This window comes from Fistularia commersonii, chromosome 17 (assembly GCF_037954325.1).
Source record: "Fistularia commersonii isolate RoL2024-O1a breed Wild chromosome 17, RoL_Fcom_v1.0, whole genome shotgun sequence".
NCBI classification, from domain to species: Eukaryota; Metazoa; Chordata; class Actinopteri; order Syngnathiformes; family Fistulariidae; genus Fistularia; species Fistularia commersonii.
In genome coordinates, this window is record NC_141300.1 from 275,817 (window position 1) to 300,986 (window position 25,170).

A 25,170-nucleotide genomic window follows, 5' to 3' on the forward strand; every position below is an offset into this window, starting at 1 on the left:
GCACCTTTTGATCGAATGGCTATATCTTTTGAACTTGTTGCTGGATTATACTGAATTTGACATATTTTGTGCAGTATCTTGTCCTAAACAACATATTTCAACAGCGGGAACCAGCTTGATGAAATTCATTAGTTATTTCCAATACTAATCAAAAACTCTTCAACTTGGTAAGATAAGCACTTATTGAACGAATGGCTATATCTTTTGAACTTGTGAAGGGATTACACTGAATTTGACATATATTGTGCAGAATCATGTCCCAAACAACATATTTCAACAGTAGAAACCAGCTTGATGAAATCCATTAGTTATTTCCACTCCTAATCAAAAACGCTTCAACTCGGTCAGATAAGTCCTTTTTGCAAAAATGGCTATATCTTTTGATCTTGTCGCTGGATTGCACTGAATTTGACATATATTGTGCAGCATCATGTCCTAAACAACATATTACAACAGCAGAAATCAACTTGATGAAATTCATTAGTTATTGCCAATCCTAATAAAAAATGCTTCAACTCGGTGAGATAAGCACTTTTTGAACGAATGGCTATATCTTTTGATCTTGTCGCTGATTTACACTGAATTTGACATGTGTTGTGCAGAATCATGTCCTATACAACATATTTCAACAGCAGAAACCAGCTTGATGAAATCCATTAGTTATTTCCACTCCTAATCAAAAAACGCTTCAACCCGATAAGATAAGCAGTTTTTGAACGAATGGCTATTTCTTTTGAACCTGTGATGTGATTACACTAAATTTGTCATATATTGTGCAGAATCATGTCCTAAACAAGATATTTCAACAGCAGAAACCAGCTTGATGAAATTGAAAAGTTATTTCTACTGCTAATAAAAAACGCTTCAACTTGGTGACATAAGTACTTTTTGAACGAATGGCTATATCTTTTGAACTTGTCAAGGGATTACACTGAATTTGACATATATTGTGCAGAATCATGTCCTAAACAACATATTTCAACAGCAGAAACCAGCTTGATGAAATTGAAAAGTTATTTCTACTGCTAATAAAAAACGCTTCAACTCGGTGACATAAGTACTTTTTGAACGAATGGCTATATCTTTTGGACTTTTGATGGGATTTAACTGAATTTGAGATATACTGTGCAGAATCATGTCCTAAACAACATATTTCAACAGCTGAAACCTGCTTGATGAAATTAATTAGTTATTTCCACTACTAATCAAAAACTCTTCAACTCGGTGAGATAAGCCCTTTTAGCACGAATGGCTATATCTTTTGATCTTGTCGCTGGATTACACTGAATTTGACATATATTGTGCAGAATCATGTCCTAAACAACATATTTCAACAGCAGAAACCAGCTTGATGAAATTCATTAGTTTTTTCCACTCCAAATCAAAAATGCTTCAACTCGGTGAGATAAGCACCTTTTGATCGAATGGCTATATCTTTTGAACTTGTAGCTGGATTATACTGAATTTGACATATTTTGTGCAGAATCATGTCCTAAACAACATATTTCAACAACAGAAACCAGCTTGATGAAATTCATTAGTTATTTCCAATACTAATCAAAAACTCTTCAACTTGGTAAGATAAGCACTTATTGAATGAATGACTATATCTTTTGAACCTGTGATGTGATTTCACTGAATTGGACATATATTGTGCAGAATCTTGTCCTAAACAACATATTTCATGAGCGGGAACCAGCTTGATGAAATTCATTAGTTATTTCCAATACTAATCAAAAACTCTTCAACTCGGGGGGATAAGCACTTTTAGAACGAATGGCTATATCTTTTGAATATGTGATGGGATTACACTGAATTTGATATATATTGTGCAGAATCATATCCTAAACAACATATTTCAACAGCAGAAACGAGCTTGATAAAATTCATTAGTTATTTCCACTCCTAATCAAAAACGCTTCAGCTCGGTGAGATAAGCACTCTTTGAACGAATGGCTATATCTTTTGAACCTATGGAGGGATTACAGTGAATGTGACATTTGTTGTGCAGAATCATGTCCTAAACAAAGTATTTCAACAGCATAAAGCATCCTGATTCTTTCATTAGTTATTTCCACTCCGAATCAAAAACGCTTCAACTCGGTGAGATAAGCCTTTTTGACTGAATGGCTATATCTTTTGAACCTGTGATGGGATTACAATGAATTTGATATATATTGTGCAGGATCATATCCTAAAAAACATATTTCTACAGCGGAAACCAGCTTAATGAAATTCATTGGTCATTTCCACTCCTAATCAATAACGCTTCAACTCGGTGACATAAGCACTTATTGAACGAATGGCTATATCTTTTGGACTTTTGATGGGATTTAACTGAATTTGACATATACTGTGCAGAAACATGTCCTAACCAACATATTTCAACAGCAGAAACCAGCTTGATGAAATCCATTAGTTATATCCACTCCTAATCAAAAACGCTTCAACTCAGTGAGATATGTACTTTTTGAACGAATGGCTATATCTTTTGAACTTGTGATGGGATTATACTGAAGTAGACATATATTGTGCAGGAGCATGTCCTAAACAACATATTTCAACAGCAGAAACCAGCTTGATGAAATTAATTAGTTATTTCCACTCCTAATCAAAAACGCTTCAACTCGGTGAGATAAGTACTTTTTGAACGAATGGCTATATCTTTTGAACTTGTGAAGGGATTACACTGAATTTGACATATATTGTGCAGAATCAAGTCTGAAACAACATATTTCAACAGCTGAAACAAGCTTGATGAAATTCATTAGTTATTTACACTCCTAATCAAAAACGCTTCAACTCGGTGAGATAAGCCTTTTTTGAACGAATGGCTATATCTTTTGAACATGTCATGGGATTACACTGAATTTGATATATATTGTGCAGAATAATATCCTAAAAAACATATTTCAACAGCAGAAACCAGCTTGATGAAATTAATTAGTTATTTCCACTCCTAATCAAAAACGCTTCAACTCGGTGAGATAAGTACTTTTTGAACGAATGGCTATATCTTTTGAACTTGTCAAGGGATTACACTGAATTTTACATATACTGTGCAGAATCATGTCCTAAACAACATATTTCAACAGCAGAAACCAGCTTGATGAAATTCATTAGTTATTTCCACTCCAAATCAAAAATGCTTCAACTCGGTGAGATAAGCACCTTTTGATCGAATGGCTATATCTTTTGAACTTGTTGCTGGATTATACTGAATTTGACATATTTTGTGCAGTATCTTGTCCTAAACAACATATTTCAACAGCGGGAACCAGCTTGATGAAATTCATTAGTTATTTCCAATACTAATCAAAAACGCTTCAACTCGGGGGGATAAGCACTTTTAGAACGAATGGCTATATCTTTTGAACCCATGATGGGATTATAATGAAGTTGACATATATTGTGCAGAATCATGTCCTGAACAATATATTTCAACAGCAGAAACCAGCTTGATGAAATTCATGAGTTATTTCCACTCCTAATCAAAAACGCTTCAACTCGGTGAGATAAGTACTTTTTGAACGAATGGCTATATCTTTTGAACTTGTGAAGGGATTACACTGAATTTGACATATATTGTGCAGAATCATGTCCTAAACAACATATTTCAACAGCAGAATCCAGCTTGATTAAATTCATTGGTTATTTACACTCCTAATCAAAAACGCTTCAACTCGGTGAGATAAGCCTTTTTTGAACGAATGGCTATATCTTTTGAACATGTGATGGGATTACACTGAATTTGACATATATTGTGCAGAATCATGTCCTAAACAACTTATTTCAACAGCAGAAACCAGCTTGATGAAATTCAAAAGTTATTTCCACTCCTAATCAAAAATGCTTCAACTCGGTGAGATAAGTACTTTTTGAACGAATGGCTATATCTTTTGAACTTGTGAAGGGATTACACTGAATTTGACATATACTGTACAGAATCATGTCCCAAACAACATATTTCAACAGCAGAAACCAGCTTGATGAAATCCATTAGTTATTTTCACTCCTAATCAAAAACGCTTCAACTCGGTGATATAAGCACTTTTTGCACGAATGGCTATATCTTTTGATCTTGTCGCTGATTTACACTGAATTTGACATGTGTTGTGCAGAATCATGTCCTATACAACATATTTCAACAGCAGAAACCAGCTTGATGAAATCCATTAGTTATTTCCACTCCTAATCAAAAAACGCTTCAACCCGATAAGATAAGCAGTTTTTGAACGAATGGCTATTTCTTTTGAACCTGTGATGTGATTACACTAAATTTGTCATATATTGTGCAGAATCATGTCCTAAACAAGATATTTCAACAGCAGAAACCAGCTTGATGAAATCCATTAGTTATTTCCACTCCTAATCAAAAACGCTTCAACTCGTGACATAAGTACTTTTTGAACGAATGGCTATATCTTTTGATCTTGTGAAGGGATTACACTGAATTTGACATATATTGTGCAGAATCATGTCCTAAACAACATATTTCAACAGCAGAAACCAGCTTGATGAAATTGAAAAGTTATTTCTACTGCTAATAAAAAACGCTTCAACTTGGTGACATAAGTACTTTTTGAACGAATGGCTATATCTTTTGAACTTGTCAAGGGATTACACTGAATTTGACATATATTGTGCAGAATCATGTCCTAAACAACATATTTCAACAGCAGAAACCAGCTTGATGAAATTGAAAAGTTATTTCTACTGCTAATAAAAAACGCTTCAACTCGGTGACATAAGTACTTTTTGAACGAATGGCTATATCTTTTGGACTTTTGATGGGATTTAACTGAATTTGACATATACTGTGCAGAATCATGTCCTAAACAACATATTTCAACAGCTGAAACCTGCTTGATGAAATTAATTAGTTATTTCCACTACTAATCAAAAACTCTTCAACTCGGTGAGATAAGCCCTTTTAGCACGAATGGCTATATCTTTTGATCTTGTCGCTGGATTACACTGAATTTGACATATATTGTGCAGAATCATGTCCTAAACAACATATTTCAACAGCAGAAACCAGCTTGATGAAATTAATTAGTTATTTCCACTACTAATCAAAAACTCTTCAACTTGGTAAGATAAGCACTTATTGAATGAATGGCTATATCTTTTGAACCTGTGATGTGATTTCACTGAATTGGACATATATTGTGCAGAATCTTGTCCTAAACAACATATTTCAACAGCGGGAACCAGCTTGATGAAATTCATTAGTTATTTCCAATACTAATCAAAAACTCTTCAACTCGGGGGGATAAGCACTTTTAGAACGAATGGCTATATCTTTTGAATATGTGATGGGATTACACTGAATTTGATATATATTGTGCAGAATCATATCCTAAACAACATATTTCAACAGCAGAAACGAGCTTGATAAAATTCATTAGTTATTTCCACTCCTAATCAAAAACGCTTCAGCTCGGTGAGATAAGCACTCTTTGAACGAATGGCTATATCTTTTGAACCTATGGAGGGATTACAGTGAATGTGACATTTGTTTTGCAGAATCATGTCCTAAACAAAGTATTTCAACAGCATAAAGCATCCTGATTCTTTCATTAGTTATTTCCACTCCGAATCAAAAACGCTTCAACTCGGTGAGATAAGCCTTTTTGACTGAATGGCTATATCTTTTGAACCTGTGATGGGATTACAAAAATTTGATATATATTGTGCAGGATCATATCCTAAAAAACATATTTCTACAGCGGAAACCAGCTTAATGAAATTCATTGGTCATTTCCACTCCTAATCAATAACGCTTCAACTCGGTGACATAAGCACTTATTGAACGAATGGCTATATCTTTTGGACTTTTGATGGGATTTAACTGAATTTGACATATACTGTGCAGAAACATGTCCTAACCAACATATTTCAACAGCAGAAACCAGCTTGATGAAATCCATTAGTTATATCCACTCCTAATCAAAAACGCTTCAACTCAGTGAGATATGTACTTTTTGAACGAATGGCTATATCTTTTGAACTTGTGATGGGATTATACTGAAGTAGACATATATTGTGCAGGAGCATGTCCTAAACAACATATTTCAACAGCAGAAACCAGCTTGATGAAATTAATTAGTTATTTCCACTCCTAATCAAAAACGCTTCAACTCGGTGAGATAAGTACTTTTTGAACGAATGGCTATATCTTTTGAACTTGTGAAGGGATTACACTGAATTTGACATATATTGTGCAGAATCAAGTCTGAAACAACATATTTCAACAGCAGAAACAAGCTTGATGAAATTCATTAGTTATTTACACTCCTAATCAAAAACGCTTCAACTCGGTGAGATAAGCCTTTTTTGAACGAATGGCTATATCTTTTGAACATGTCATGGGATTACACTGAATTTGATATATATTGTGCAGAATCATATCCTAAAAAACATATTTCAACAGCAGAAACCAGCTTGATGAAATTAATTAGTTATTTCCACTCCTAATCAAAAACGCTTCAACTCGGTGAGATAAGTACTTTTTGAACGAATGGCTATATATTTTGAACTTGTCAAGGGATTACACTGAATTTTACATATACTGTGCAGAATCATGTCCTAAACAACATATTTCAACAGCAGAAACCAGCTTGATGAAATTCATTAGTTATTTCCACTCCAAATCAAAAATGCTTCAACTCGGTGAGATAAGCACCTTTTGATCGAATGGCTATATCTTTTGAACTTGTTGCTGGATTATACTGAATTTGACATATTTTGTGCAGTATCTTGTCCTAAACAACATATTTCAACAGCGGGAACCAGCTTGATGAAATTCATTAGTTATTTCCAATACTAATCAAAAACTCTTCAACTCGGGGGGATAAGCACTTTTAGAACGAATGGCTATATCTTTTGAACCCATGATGGGATTATAATGAAGTTGACATATATTGTGCAGAATCATGTCCTGAACAATATATTTCAACAGCAGAAACCAGCTTGATGAAATTCATGAGTTATTTCCACTCCTAATCAAAAACGCTTCAACTCAGTGAGATAAGTACTTTTTGAACGAATGGCTATATCTTTTGAACTTGTGAAGGGATTACACTGAATTTGACATATATTGTGCAGAATCATGTCCTAAACAACATATTTCAACAGCAGAATCCAGCTTGATTAAATTCATTGGTTATTTACACTCCTAATCAAAAACGCTTCAACTCGGTGAGATAAGCCTTTTTTGAACGAATGGCTATATCTTTTGAACATGTGATGGGATTACACTGAATTTGACATATATTGTGCAGAATCATGTCCTAAACAACTTATTTCAACAGCAGAAACCAGCTTGATGAAATTCAAAAGTTATTTCCACTCCTAATCAAAAATGCTTCAACTCGGTGAGATAAGTACTTTTTGAACGAATGGCTATATCTTTTGAACTTGTGAAGGGATTACACTGAATTTGACATATATTGTGCAGAATCATGTCCTAAACAACATATTTCAACAGCAGAATCCAGCTTGATTAAATTCATTGGTTATTTACACTCCTAATCAAAAACGCTTCAACTCGGTGAGATAAGCCTTTTTTGAACGAATGGCTATATCTTTTGAACATGTGATGGGATTACACTGAATTTGACATATATTGTGCAGAATCATGTCCTAAACAACTTATTTCAACAGCAGAAACCAGCTTGATGAAATTCAAAAGTTATTTCCACTCCTAATCAAAAATGCTTCAACTCGGTGAGATAAGTACTTTTTGAACGAATGGCTATATCTTTTGAACTTTAGAAGGGATAACACTGAATTTGACATATATTATGCAGAATCATGTCCTAAACAACATATTACAACAGTAGAAATCAACTTGATGAAATTCATTAGTTATTGCCACTCCTAATCAAAAACGCTTCAACTCGGTGAGATAAGCACTTTTTGCACGAATGGCTATATCTTTTGATCTTGTCGCTGATTTACACTGAATTTGACATGTGTTGTGCAGAATCATGTCCTATACAACATATTTCAACAGCAGAAACCAGCTTGATGAAATTCATTAGTTATTTCCACTCCTAATCAAAAAACGCTTCAACCAGATAAGATAAGCAGTTTTTGAAGGAATGGCTATTTCTTTTGAACCTGTGATGTGATTACACTAAATTTGACATATGTTGTGCAGAATAATGTCCTAAACAAGATATTTAAACAGCAGAAACCAGCTTGATGAGATCCATTAGTTATTTCCACTCCTAATCAAAAACGCTTCAACTCGGTGAGATAAGTACTTTTTGCACAAATGGCTATATCTTTTGACCTTGTCGCTGGATTGCACTGAATTAAACATATATTGTGCAGAATCAAGTCTGAAACAACATATTTCAACAGCAGAAACAAGCTTGATGAAATTCATTAGTTATTTACACTCCTAATCAAAAACGCTTCAACTCGGTGAGATAAGCCTTTTTTGAACGAATGGCTATATCTTTTGAACATGTCATGGGATTACAGTGAATTTGATATATATTGTGCAGAATCATATCCTAAAAAACATATTTCAACAGCAGAAACCAGCTTGATGAAATTAATTAGTTAATTCCACTCCTAATCAAAAACGCTTCAACTCGGTGAGATAAGTACTTTTTGAACGAATGGCTATATCTTTTGATCTTGTCAAGGGATTACACTGAATTTGACATATACTGTGCAGAATCATGTCCTAAACAATATATTTCAACAACAGAAACCAGCTTGATGAAATTCATTAGTTATTTCCACTCCAAATCAAAAATGCTTCAACTCGGTGAGATAAGCACCTTTTGATCGAATGGCTATATCTTTTGAACTTGTTGCTGGATTATACTGAATTTGACATATTTTGTGCAGTATCTTGTCCTAAACAACATATTTCAACAGCGGGAACCAGCTTGATGAAATTCATTAGTTATTTCCAATACTAATCAAAAACTCTTCAACTTGGTAAGATAAGCACTTATTGAACGAATGGCTATATCTTTTGAACTTGTGAAGGGATTACACTGAATTTGACATATATTGTGCAGAATCATGTCCCAAACAACATATTTCAACAGCAGAAACCAGCTTGATGAAATCCATTAGTTATTTCCACTCCTAATCAAAAACGCTTCAACTCGGTCAGATAAGTCCTTTTTGCAAAAATGGCTATATCTTTTGATCTTGTCGCTGGATTGCACTGAATTTGACATATATTGTGCAGCATCATGTCCTAAACAACATATTACAACAGCAGAAATCAACTTGATGAAATTCATTAGTTATTGCCAATCCTAATAAAAAATGCTTCAACTCGGTGAGATAAGCACTTTTTGAACGAATGGCTATATCTTTTGATCTTGTCGCTGATTTACACTGAATTTGACATGTGTTGTGCAGAATCATGTCCTATACAACATATTTCAACAGCAGAAACCAGCTTGATGAAATCCATTCGTTATTTCCACTCCTAATCAAAAAACGCTTCAACCCGATAAGATAAGCAGTTTTTAAACGAATGGCTATTTCTTTTGAACCTGTGATGTGATTACACTAAATTTGACATATGTTGTGCAGAATCATGTCCTAAACAAGATATTTAAAAAGCAGAAACCAGCTTGATGAAATCCATTAGTTATTTCCACTCCTAATCAAAAACGCTTCAACTCGGTGAGATAAGTACTTTTTGAACGAATGGCTATATCTTTTGAACTTGTGAAGGGATTACACTGAATTTGACATATATTGTGCAGAATCTTGTCCTAAACAACATATTTCAACAGCAGAAACCAGCTTGATGAAATTGAAAAGTTATTTCTACTGCTAATCAAAAACGCTTCAACTCGGTGACATAAGTACTTTTTGAACGAATGGCTATATCTTTTGAACTTGTCAAGGGATTACACTGAATTTGACATATATTGTGCAGAATCATGTCCTAAACAACATATCTCAACAGTAGAAATCAACTTGATGAAATTCATTCGTTATTGCCACTCCTATTCAAAAATGCTTCAACTCGGTGTCATAAGCACTTTTTGAACGAATGACTATATCTTTTGGACTTTTGATGGGATTTAACTGAATTTGACATATACTGTGCAGAATCATGTCCTAAACAACATATTTCAACAGCTGAAACCTGCTTGATGAAATTCATTAGTTATTTCCACTACTAATCAAAAACGCTTCAACTCGGTGAGATAAGATCTTTTAGCACGAATGGCTATATCTTTTGATCTTGTCGCTGGATTACACTGAATTAACATTTATTGTGCAGAATCATGTCCTAAACAACATATTTCAACAGCAGAAACCGCCTTGATGAAATTCATTAGTTTTTTCCACTCCAAATCAAAAATGCTTCAACTCGGTGAGATAAGCACCTTTTGATCGAATGGCTATATCTTTTGAACTTGTAGCTGGATTATACTGAATTTGACATATTTTGTGCAGAAGCATGTCCTAAACAACATATTTCAACAGCAGAAACCAGCTTGATGAAATTCATTAGTTATTTCCAATACTAATCAAAAACTCTTCAACTTGGTAAGATAAGCACTTATTGAATGAATGGCTATATCTTTTGAACCTGTGATGTGATTTCTATGAATTTGACATATATTGTGCAGAATCTTGTCCTAAACAACATATTTCAACAGCGGGAACATGCTTGATGAAATTCATTAGTTATTTCCAATACTAATCAAAAACTCTTCAACTCGGGGGGATAAGCACTTTTAGAACGAATGGCTATATCTTTTGAATATGTGATGGGATTACACTGAATTCTATATATATTGTGCAGAATCATATCCTAAACAACATATTTCAACAGCAGAAACGAGCTTGATAAAATTCATTAGTTATTTCCACTCCTAATCAAAAACGCTTCAGCTCGGTGAGATAAGCACTCTTTGAACGAATGGCTATATCTTTTGAACCTTTGGAGGGATTACAGTGAATGTGACATTTGTTGTGCAGAATCATGTCCTAACCAACATATTTCAACAGCATCAAGCATCCTGATTCTTTCATTAGTTATTTCCACTCCGAATCAAAAACGCTTCAACTCGGTGAGATAAGCCTTTTTGAACGAATGGCTATATCTTTTGAACCTGTGATGGGATTACAATGATTTTGATATATATTGTGCAAGATTATATCCTAAAAAACATATTTCTACAGCGGAAACCAGCTTAATGAAATTCATTGGTCATTTCCACTCCTAATCAATAACGCTTCAACTCGGTGACATAAGCACTTTTTGAACGAATGGCTATATCTTTTGATCTTGTCGCTGGATTACACTGAATTTGACATATATTGTGCAGAATCATGTCCTAAACAACATATTTCACCAGGAGAAACCAGCTTGATGAAATTCATTAGTTTTTTCCACTCCAAATCAAAAATGCTTCAACTCGGTGAGATAAGCACCTTTTGATCGAATGGCTATATCTTTTGAACTTGTAGCTGGATTATACTGAATTTGACATATTTTGTGCAGAATCATGTCCTAAACAACATATTTCAACAGCAGAAACCAGCTTGATGAAATTCATTAGTTATTTCCAATACTAATCAAAAACTCTTCAACTTGGTATGATAAGCACTTATTGAATGAATGGCTATATCTTTTGAACCTGTGATGTGATTTCACTGAATTTGACATATATTGTGCAGAATCTTGTCCTAAACAACAAATTTCAACAGCGGGAACAAGATTGATGAAATTCATTAGTTATTTCCAATACTAATCAAAAACTCTTCAACTCGGGGGGATAAGCACTTTTAGAACGAATGGCTATATCTTTTGAATATGTGATGGGATTACACTGAATTTGATATATATTGTGCAGAATCATATCCTAAACAACATATTTCAACAGTAGAAACGAGCTTGATAAAATTCATTAGTTATTTCCACTCCTAATCAAAAACGCTTCAACTCGGTGAGATAAGTACTTTTTGAACGAATGGCTATATCTTTTGAACTTGTGAAGGGATTACACTGAATTTGACATATATTGTGCAGAATCATGTCCCAAACAACATATTTCAACAGCAAAAACCAGCTTGATGAAATCCATTAGTTATTTCCACTCCTAATCAAAAACGCTTCAACTCGGTCAGATAAGTCCTTTTTGCAAAAATGGCTATATCTTTTGATCTTGTCGCTGGATTGCACTGAATTTGATATATATTGTGCAAAATCAAGTCCGAAACAACATATTTCAACAGCAGAATCCAGCTTGATGAAATTCATTGGTTATTTACACTCCTAATCAAAAACGCTTCAACTCGGTGAGATAAGCCTTTTTTGAACGAATGGCTATATCTTTTGAACATGTGATGGGATTACACTGAATTTGACATATATTGTGCAGAATCATGTCCTAAACAACATATTTCAACAGCAGAAACCAGCTTGATGAAATTCAAAAGTTATTTCCACTCCTAATCAAAAACGCTTCAACTCGGTGAGATAAGTACTTTTTGAACGAATGGCTTTATCTTTTGAACTTGAGAAGGGATAACACTGAATTTGACATATATTATGCAGAATCATGTCCTAAACAACATATTACAACAGCAGAAATCAACTTGATGAAATTCATTAGTTATTGCCACTCCTAATCAAAAATGCTTCAACTCGGTGAGATAAGCACTTTTTGAACGAATGGCTATATCTTTTGATCTTGTCGCTGATTTACACTGAATTTGACCTGTGTTGTGCAGAATCATGTCCTATACAACATATTTCAACAGCAGAAACCAGCTTGATGAAATCCATTAGTTTTTTCCACTCCCAATTAAAAAACGCTTCAACCCGATAAGATAAGCAGTTTTTAAACAAATGGCTATTTCTTTTGAACCTGTGATGTGATTACACTAAATTTGACATATGTTGTGCAGAATCATGTCCTAAACAAGATATTTAAAAAGCAGAAACCAGCTTGATGAAATCCATTAGTTATTTCCACTCCTAATCAAAAACGCTTCAACTCGGTGAGATAAGTACTTTTTGAACGAATGGCTATATCTTTTGAACTTGTGAAGGGATTACACTGAATTTGACATATATTGTGCAGAATCTTGTCCTAAACAACATATTTCAACAGCAGAAACCAGTTTGATGAAATTGAAAAGTTATTTCTACTGCTAATCAAAAACGCTTCAACTCGGTGACATAAGTACTTTTTGAAAGAATGGCTATATCTTTTGAACTTGTCAAGGGATTACACTGAATTTGACATATATTGTGCAGAATCATGTCCTAAACAACATATCTCAACAGTAGAAATCAACTTGATGAAATTCATTAGTTATTGCCACTCCTATTCAAAAATGCTTCAACTCGGTGACATAAGCACTTTTTGAACGAATGGCTATATCTTTTGGACTTTTGATGGGATTTAATTGAATTTGACATATACTGTGCAGAATCATGTCCTAAACAACATATTTCAACAGCTGAAACCAGCTTGATGAAATTAATTAGTTATTTCCACTACTAATCAAAAACGCTTCAACTCGGTGAGATAAGCCCTTTTAGCACGAATGGCTATATCTTTTGATCTTGTCGCTGGATTACACTGAATTTGACATATATTTTGCAGAATCATGTCCTAAACAACATATTTCAACAGCAGAAACCAGCTTGATGAAATTCATTAGTTATTTCCAATACTAATCAAAAACTCTTCAACTTGGTAAGATAAGCACTTATTGAATGAATGGCTATATCTTTTGAACCTGTGATGTGATTTCACTAAATTTGACATATATTGTGCAGAATCTTGTCCTAAACAACATATTTCAACAGTGGGAACCAGCTTGATGAAATTCATTAGTTATTTCCAATACTAATCAAAAACTCTTCAACTCGGGGGGATAAGCACTTTTAGAACGAATGGCTATATCTTTTGAATATGTGATGGGATTACACTGAATTTGATATATATTGTGCAGAATCATATCCTAAACAACATATTTCAACAGCAGAAACGAGCTTGATAAAATTCATTAGTTATTTCCACTCCTAATCAAAAACGCTTCAGCTCGGTGAGATAAGCACTCTTTGAACGAATGGCTATATCTTTTGAACCTATCGAGGGATTACACTGAATGTGACATGTGTTGTGCAGAATCATGTCCTAAACAACATATTTCAACAGCATAAAGCATCCTGATTCTTTCATTAGTTATTTCCACTCCGAATCAAAAACGCTTCAACTCGGTGAGATAAGCCTTTTTGAACGAATGGCTATATCTTTTGAACCTGTGATGGGATTACAATGAATTTGATATATATTGTGCAGGATCATATCCTAAAAAACATATTTCTACAGCGGAAACCAGCTTAATGAAATTCAATGGTCATTTCCTCTCCTAATCAAAAACGCTTCAACTCGGTGAGATAAGTACTTTTTGAACGAATGGCTATATCTTTTGAACTTGTCAAGGGATTACACTGAATTTGACATATACTGTGCAGAATCATGTCCTAAACAACATATTTCAACAGCAGAAACCAGCTTGATGAAATTCATTAGTTTTTTCCACTCCAAATCAAAAATGCTTCAACTCGGTGAGATAAGCACCTTTTGATCGAATGGCTATATCTTTTGAACTTGTAGCTGGATTATACTGAATTTGACATATTTTGTGCAGTATCTTGTCCTAAACAACATATTTCAACAGCGGGAACCAGCTTGATGAAATTCATTAGTTATTTCCAATATTAATCAAAAACTCTTCAACTCGGGGGGATAAGCACTTTTAGAACGAATGGCTATATCTTTTGAACCTGTGATGGGATTATAAAAAGTTGACATATACTGTGCAGAATCATGTCCTAAACAACATATTTCAACAGCAGAAACCAGCTTGATGAAATTCATGAGTTATTTCCACTCCTAATCAAAAACGCTTTAACTCGGTGAGATAAGTACTTTTTGAACGAATGGCTATATCTTTTGAACTTGTGAAGGGATGACACTGAATTTGACATATATTGTGCAGAATCATGTCCTAAACAACATATTTCAACAGCAGAAACCAGCTTGATGAAATCCATTAGTTATTTCCACTCCTAATCAAAAACGCTTCAACTCGGTCAGATAAGTCCTTTTTGCACAAATGGCTATATCTTTTGATCTTGTCGCTGGATTGCACTGAATTTGATATATATTGTGCAAAATCAAGTCCGAAACAACATATTTCAACAGCAGAATCCAGCTTGATGAAATTCATTGGTTATTTACACTCCTAATCAAAAATGCTTCAACTCGGTGAGATAAGCCTTTTTTGATCGAATGGCTATATCTTTTGAACATGTGATGGGATTACACTGAATTTGACATATATTGTGCAGAATCATGTCCTAAACAACATATTTCAACAGCAGAAACCAGCTTGATGAAATTCAAAAGTTATTTCCACTCCTAATCAAAAACGCTTCAACTCGGTGAGATAAGTACTTTTTGAACGAATGGCTATATCTTTTGAACTTGAGAAGGGATTACACTGAATTTGACATATATAATGCAGAATCATGTCCTAAACAACATATTACAACAGCAGAAATAAACTTGATGAAATTCATTAGTTATTGCCACTCCTAATCAAAAATGCTTCAACTCGGTGAGATAAGCACTTTTTATACGAATGGCTATATCTTTTGATCTTGTCGCTGATTTACACTGAATTTGACATGTGTTGTGCAGAATCATGTCCTATACAACATATTTCAACAGCAAAAACCAGCTTGATGAAATCCATTAGTTATTTCCACTCCTAATAAAAAAACGCTTCAACCCGATAAGATAAGCATTTTTTGAACGAATGGCTTTTTCTTTTGAACCTGTGAAGTGATTACACTAAATTTTACATATGTTGTGCAGAATCATGTCCTAAACAAGATATTTAAACAGCAGAAACCAGCTTGAAGAAATCCATTAGTTATTTCCACTCCTAATCAAAAACGCTTCAACTCGGTGAGATAAGTACTTTTTGAACGAATGGCTATATCTTTTGAACTTGTGAAGGGATTACACTGAATTTGACATATATTGTGCAGAATCATATCCTAAACAACATATTTCAACAGCAGAAACCAGCTTGATGAAATTGAAAAGTTATTTCTACTGCCAATCAAAAACGCTTCAACTCGGTGACATAAGTACTTTTTGAACGAATGGCTGTATCTTTTGAACTTGTCAAGGGATTACACTGAATTTGACATATATTGTGCAGAATCATGTCCTAAACAACATATCTCAACAGTAGAAATCAACTTCATGAAATTCATTAGTTATTGCCACTCCTATTCAAAAATGCTTCAACTCGGTGACATAAGCACTTTTTGAACGAATGGCTATATCTTTTGGACTTTTGATGGGATTTAACTGAATTTGACATATACTGTGCAGAATCATGTCCTAAACAACATATTTCAACAGCTGAAACCAGCTTGATGAAATCAATTAGTTATTTCCACTACTAATCAAAAACGCTTCAACTCGGTGAGATAAGCACTTTTAGCTCGAATGGCTATATCTTTTGATCTTGTCGCTGGATTACACTGAAATTGACATATATTGTGCAGAATCATGTCCTAAACAACATATTTCAACAGCAGAAACCAGCTTGATGAAATTCATTAGTTTTTTCCACTCAAAATCAAAAATGCTTCAACTCGGTGAGATAAGCACCTTTTGATCGAATGGCTATATCTTTTGAACTTGTAGCTGGATTATATTTAATTTGACATATTTTGTGCAGAATCATGTCCTAAACAACATATTTCAACAGCAGAAACCAGCTTGATGAAATTCATTAGTTATTTCCAATACTAATCAAAAACTCTTCAACTCGGGGGGATAAGCACTTTTAGAACGAATGGCTATATCTTTTGAATATGTGATGGGATTACACTGAATTTGATATATATTGTGCAGAATCATATCCTAAACAACATATTTCAACAGCAGAAACGAGCTTGATAAAATTCATTACTTATTTCCACTCCTAATCAAAAACGCTTCAGCTCGGTGAGATAAGCACTCTTTGAACGAATGGCTATATCTTTTGAACCTATGGAGGGATTACACTGAATGTGACATGTGTTGTGCAGAATCATGTCCTAAACACCATATTTCAACAGCATAAAGCATCTTGATTCTTTCATTAGTTATTTCCACTCCGAATCAAAAATGCTTCAACTCGGTGAGATAAGCCTTTTTGAACGAATGGCTATATCTTTTGAACCTGTGATGGGATTACAATGAATTTGATATATATTGTGCAGGATCATATCCTAAAAAACATATTTCTACAGCGGAAACCAGCTTAATGAAATTCATTGGTCATTTCCACTCCTAATCAATAACGCTTCAACTCGGTGACATAAGCACTTTTTGAACGAATGGCTATATCTTTTGGACTTTTGATGGGATTTAACTGAATTTGACATATACTGTGCAGAATCATGTCCTAAACAACATATTTCAACAGCAGAAACCAGCTTGATGAAATCCATTAGTTATTTCCACTCCTAATCAAAAAACGCTTCAACCCGATAAGATAAGCAGTTTTTGAACGAATGGCTATATCTTTTGAACCTGTGATGTGATTACACTAAATTTGACATATGTTGGGCAGAATCATGTCCTAAACAAGATTTTTAAACAGCAGAAACCAGCTTGATGAAATCCATTAGTTATTTCCACTCATAATCAAAAACGCTTCAACTCGGTGTCATAAGTCCTTTTTGAACGAATGGCTATATCTTTTGAACCTATAATGGGATCACACTGAATTTGACATATATTGTGCAGGAGCATGTCCTAAACAACATATTTCAACAGCAGAAACAAGCTTGATGAAATTAATTAGTTATTTCCACTCCTAATCAAAAACGCTTCAACTCGGTGAGATAAGTACTTTTTGAACGAATGGCTATATCTTTTGAACTTGTGAAGGGATTACACTGAATTTGACATATATTCTTCAGAATCATGTCCTAAACAACATATTTCAACAGCAGAAACCAGCTTGATGAAATCCATTAGTTATTTCCACTCCTAATCAAAAATGCTTCAACTCGGTGAGATAAGTCCTTTTTGCACAAATGGCTATATCTTTTGATCTTGTCGCTGGATTGCACTGAATTTAACATATATTGTGCAGAATCAAGTCTGAAACAACATATTTCAACAGCTGACACCAGCTTGATGAAATTCATTAGTTATTTACACTCCTAATCAAAAAACGCTTTAACCCGATAAGATAAGCAGTTTTTGAACGAATGGCTATTTCTTTTGAACCTGTGATGTGATCACACTAAATTTGACATATGTTGTATAGAATCATGTCCTAAACAAGATATTTAAACAGCAGAAACCAGCTTGATGAAATCCATTACTTATTTCCACTCCTAATCAAAGACGCTTCAACTCGGTGAGATAAGTACTTTTTGAACGAATGGCTATATCTTTTGAACCTGTAATGGGATCACACTGAATTTGATATATATTGTGCAGAATCATATCCTAAAAAACATATTTCAACAGCAGAAACGAGCTTGATGAAATTCATTAGTTTTTTCCACTCCTAATCAAAAACGCTTCAGCTCGGTGAGATAAGCACTCTTTGAACGAATGGCTATATCTTTTGAACCTATGGAGGGATTACACTGAATTTGACATGTGTTGTGCAGAATCATGTCCTAAACAACATATTTCAACAGCATAAAGCATCTTTATTCTTTCATTGGTTATTTCCACTCCGAATCAAAAACGCTTCAACTCGGTGAGATAAGCCTTTTTGAACGAATGGCTATATCTTTTGAACCTGTGATGGGATTACACTGAATTTGATATATATTGTGCAGGATCATATCCTAAAAAACATATTTCTACAGCGGAAACCAGCTTAATGAAATTCATTGGTCATTTCCACTCCTAATCAATAACGCTTCAACTCGGTGACATAAGCACTTTTTGAACGAATGGCTATATCTTTTGGACTTTTGATGGGATTACACTGAATTTGATATATATTGTGCAGGATCATATCCTAAAAAACATATTTCTACAGCGGAAACCAGCTTAATGAAATTCATTGGTCATTTCCACTCCTAATCAATAACGCTTCAACTCGGTGACATAAGCACTTTTTGAACGAATGGCTATATCTTTTGGACTTTTGATGGGATTTAACTGAATTTGACATATACTGTGCAGAATCAGGTCCTAAACAACATATTTCAACAGCTGAAACCAGCTTGATGAAATTAATTAGTTATTTCCACTACTAATCAAAAATGCTTCAACTCGGTGAGATAAGCACTTTTAGCACGAATGGCTATATCTTTTAATCATGTCGCTGGATTACACTGAATTTGACATATATTGTGCAGAATCATGTCCTAAACAATATATTTCAACAGCAGAAACCAGCTTGATGAAATCCATTAGTTATTTCCACTCCTAATCAAAAAACGCTTCAACCCGATAAGATAAGCAGTTTTTGAACGAATGGCTATATCTTTTGAACCTGTGATGTGATTACACTAAATTTGACATATGTTTGGCAGAATCATGTCCTAAACAAGATTTTTAAACAGCAGAAACCAGCTTGATGAAATCCATTAGTTATTTCCACTCATAATCAAAAACGCTTCAACTCGGTGTCATAAGTCCTTTTTGAACGAATGGCTATATCTTTTGAACCTGTAATGGGATCACACTGAATTTGACATATATTGTGCAGGAGCATGTCCTAAACAACATATTTCAACAGCAGAAACAAGCTTGATGAAATTAATTAGTTATTTCCACTCCTAATCAAAAACGCTTCAACTCGGTGAGATAAGTACTTTTTGAACGAATGGCTATATCTTTTGAACTTGTGAAGGGATTACACTGAATTTGACATATATTCTTCAGAATCATGTCCTAAACAACATATTTCAACAGCAGAAACCAGCTTGATGAAATCCATTAGTTATTTCCACTCCTAATCAAAAATGCTTCAACTCGGTGAGATAAGTCCTTTTTGCACAAATGGCTATATCTTTTGATCTTGTCGCTGGATTGCACTGAATTTAACATATATTGTGCAGAATCAAGTCTGAAACAACATATTTCAACAGCTGACACCAGCTTGATGAAATTTATTAGTTATTTACACTCCTAATCAAAAAACGCTTTAACCCGATAATATAAGCAGTTTTTGAACGAATGGCTATTTCTTTTGAACCTGTGATGTGATCACACTAAATTTGACATATGTTGTGCAGAATCATGTCCTAAACAAGATTTTTAAACAGCAGAAACCAGCTTGATGAAATCCATTACTTATTTCCACTCCTAATCAAAGACGCTTCAAATCGGTGAGATAAGTCCTTTTTTGAACGAATGGCTATATGTTTTGAACCTGTAATGGGATCAGACTGAATTTGATATATATTGTGCAGAATCATATCCTAAAAAACATATTTCAACAGCAGAAACGAGCTTGATGAAATTCATTAGTTATTTCCACTCCTAATCAAAAACGCTTCAGCTCGGTGAGATAAGCACTCTTTGAACGAATGGCTATATCTTTTGAACCTATGGAGGGATTACACTGAATTTGACATGTGTTGTGCAGAATCATGTCCTAAACAACATATTTCAACAGCATAAAGCATCTTTATTCTTTCATTGGTTATTTCCACTCCGAATCAAAAACGCTTCAACTCGGTGAGATAAGCCTTTTTGAACGAATGGCTATATCTTTTGAACCTGTGATGGGATTACACTGAATTTGATATATATTGTGCAGGATCATATCCTAAAAAACATATTTCTACAGCGGAAACCAGCTTAATGAAATTCATTGGTCATTTCCACTCCTAATCAATAACGCTTCAACTCGGTGACATAAGCACTTTTTGAACGAATGGCTATATCTTTTGGACTTTTGATGGGATTTAACTGAATTTGACATATACTGTGCAGAATCATGTCCTAAACAACATATTTCAACAGCTGAAACCAGCTTGATGAAATTAATTAGTTATGTCCACTACTAATCAAAAATGCTTCAACTCGGTGAGATAAGCACTTTTAGCACGAATGGCTATATCTTTTAATCATGTCGCTGGATTACACTGAATTTGACATATATTGTGCAGAATCATGTCCTAAACAATATATTTCAACAGCAGAAACCAGCTTGATGAAATCCATTAGTTATTTCCACTCCTAATCAAAAAACGCTTCAACCCGATAAGATAAGCAGTTTTTGAACGAATGGCTATATCTTTTGAACCTGTGATGTGATTACACTAAATTTGACATATGTTGGGCAGAATCATGTCCTAAACAAGATTTTTAAACAGCAGAAACCAGCTTGATGAAATCCATTAGTTATTTCCACTCATAATCAAAAACGCTTCAACTCGGTGTCATAAGTCCTTTTTGAACGAATGGCTATATCTTTTGAACCTGTAATCGGATCACACTGAATTTGACATATATTGTGCAGGAGCATGTCCTAAACAACATATTTCAACAGCAGAAACAAGCTTGATGAAATTAATTAGTTATTTCCACTCCTAATCAAAAACGCTTCAACTCGGTGAGATAAGTACTTTTTGAACGAATGGCTATATCTTTTGAACTTGTGAAGGGATTACACTGAATTTGACATATATTCTTCAGAATCATGTCCTAAACAACATATTTCAACAGCAGAAACCAGCTTGATGAAATCCATTAGTTATTTCCACTCCTAATCAAAAATGCTTCAACTCGGTGAGATAAGTCCTTTTTGCACAAATGGCTATATCTTTTGATCTTGTCGCTGGATTGCACTGAATTTAACATATATTGTGCAGAATCAAGTCTGAAACAACATATTTCAACAGCTGACACCAGCTTGATGAAATTCATTAGTTATTTACACTCCTAATCAAAAAACGCTTTAACCCGATAAGATAAGCAGTTTTTGAACGAATGGCTATTTCTTTTGAACCTGTGATGTGATCACACTAAATTTGACATATGTTGTGCAGAATCATGTCCTAAACAAGATATTTAAACAGCAGAAACCAGCTTGATGAAATCCATTACTTATTTCCACTCCTAATCAAAGACGCTTCAAATCGGTGAGATAAGTCCTTTTTTGAACGAATGGCTATATGTTTTGAACCTGTAATGGGATCACACTGAATTTGATATATATTGTGCAGAATCATATCCTAAAAAACATATTTCAACAGCAGAAACGAGCTTGATGAAATTCATTAGTTATTTCCACTCCTAATCAAAAACGCTTCAGCTCGGTGAGATAAGCACTCTTTGAACGAATGGCTATATCTTTTGAACCTATGGAGGGATTACACTGAATTTGACATGTGTTGTGCAGAATCATGTCCTAAACAACATATTTCAACAGCATAAAGCATCTTTATTCTTTCATTGGTTATTTCCACTCCGAATCAAAAACGCTTCAACTCGGTGAGATAAGCCTTTTTGAACGAATGGCTATATCTTTTGAACCTGTGATGGGATTACACTGAATTTGATATATATTGTGCAGGATCATATCCTAAAAAACATATTTCTACAGCGGAAACCAGCTTAATGAAATTCATTGGTCATTTCCACTCCTAATCAATAACGCTTCAACTCGGTGACATAAGCACTTTTTGAACGAATGGCTATATCTTTTGGACTTTTGATGGGATTTAACTGAATTTGACATATACTGTGCAGAATCAGGTCCTAAACAACATATTTCAACAGCTGAAACCAGCTTGATGAAATTAATTAGTTATTTCCACTACTAATCAAAAATGCTTCAACTCGGTGAGATAAGCACTTTTAGCACGAATGGCTATATCTTTTAATCATGTCGCTGGATTACACTGAATTTGACATATATTGTGCAGAATCATGTCCTAAACAATATATTTCAACAGCAGAAACCAGCTTGATGAAATCCATTAGTTATTTCCACTCCTAATCAAAAAACGCTTCAACCCGATAAGATAAGCAGTTTTTGAACGAATGGCTATATCTTTTGAACCTGTGATGTGATTACACTAAATTTGACATATGTTGGGCAGAATCATGTCCTAAACAAGATTTTTAAACAGCAGAAACCAGCTTGATGAAATCCATTAGTTATTTCCACTCATAATCAAAAACGCTTCAACTCGGTGTCATAAGTCCTTTTTGAACGAATGGCTATATCTTTTGAACCTGTAATGGGATCACACTGAATTTGACATATATTGTGCAGGAGCATGTCCTAAACAACATATTTCAACAGCAGAAACAAGCTTGATGAAATTAATTAGTTATTTCCACTCCTAATCAAAAACGCTTCAACTCGGTGAGATAAGTACTTTTTGAACGAATGGCTATATCTTTTGAACTTGTGAAGGGATTACACTGAATTTGACATATATTCTTCAGAATCATGTCCTAAACAACATATTTCAACAGCAGAAACCAGCTTGATGAAATCCATTAGTTATTTCCACTCCTAATCAAAAATGCTTCAACTCGGTGAGATAAGTCCTTTTTGCACAAATGGCTATATCTTTTGATCTTGTCGCTGGATTGCACTGAATTTAACATATATTGTGCAGAATCAAGTCTGAAACAACATATTTCAACAGCTGACACCAGCTTGATGAAATTCATTAGTTATTTACACTCCTAATCAAAAAACGCTTTAACCCGATAAGATAAGCAGTTTTTGAACGAATGGCTATTTCTTTTGAACCTGTGATGTGATCACACTAAATTTGACATATGTTGTGCAGAATCATGTCCTAAACAAGATATTTAAACAGCAGAAACCAGCTTGATGAAATCCATTACTTATTTCCACTCCTAATCAAAGACGCTTCAAATCGGTGAGATAAGTCCTTTTTTGAACGAATGGCTATATGTTTTGAACCTGTAATGGGATCACACTGAATTTGATATATATTGTGCAGAATCATATCCTAAAAAACATATTTCAACAGCAGAAACGAGCTTGATGAAATTCATTAGTTATTTCCACTCCTAATCAAAAACGCTTCAGCTCGGTGAGATAAGCACTCTTTAAACGAATGGCTATATCTTTTGAACCTATGGAGGGATTACACTGAATTTGACATGTGTTGTGCAGAATCATGTCCTAAACAACATATTTCAACAGCATAAAGCATCTTTATTCTTTCATTGGTTATTTCCACTCCGAATCAAAAAACGCTTCAACTCGGTGAGATAAGCCTTTTTGAACGAATGGCTATATCTTTTGAACCTGTGATGGGATTACACTGAATTTGATATATATTGTGCAGGATCATATCCTAAAAAACATATTTCTACAGCGGAAACCAGCTTAATGAAATTCATTGGTCATTTCCACTCCTAATCAATAACGCTTCAACTCGGTGACATAAGCACTTTTTGAACGAATGGCTATATCTTTTGGACTTTTGATGGGATTTAACTGAATTTGACATATACTGTGCAGAATCATGTCCTAAACAACATATTTCAACAGCTGAAACCAGCTTGATGAAATTAATTAGTTATTTCCACTACTAATCAAAAATGCTTCAACTCGGTGAGATAAGCACTTTTAGCACGAATGGCTATATCTTTTAATCATGTCGCTGGATTACACTGAATTTGACATATATTGTGCAGAATCATGTCCTAAACAATATATTTCAACAGCAGAAACCAGCTTGATGAAATCCATTAGTTATTTCCACTCCTAATCAAAAACGCTTCAACTTGGTGAGATAAGTCCTTTTTGAACAAATGGCTATATCTTTTGAACCTGTAATGGGATCACACTGAATTTTACATATATTGTGCAGAATCTTGTCCTATACAAAATATTTCAACAGCAGAAACCAGCTTGATGAAATTCATTAGTTATTTCCACTCCTAATCAAAAAACGCTTTAACCCGATAAGATAAGCAGTTTTTGAACGAATGGCTATTTCTTTTGAACCTGTGATGTGATTACACTAAATTTGACATATGTTGTGCAGAATCATGTCCTAAACAAGATATTTAAACAGCAGAAACCAGCTTGATGAAATCCATTAGTTATTTCCACTCCTAATCAAAAACGCTTCAACTCGGTGAGATAAGTCCT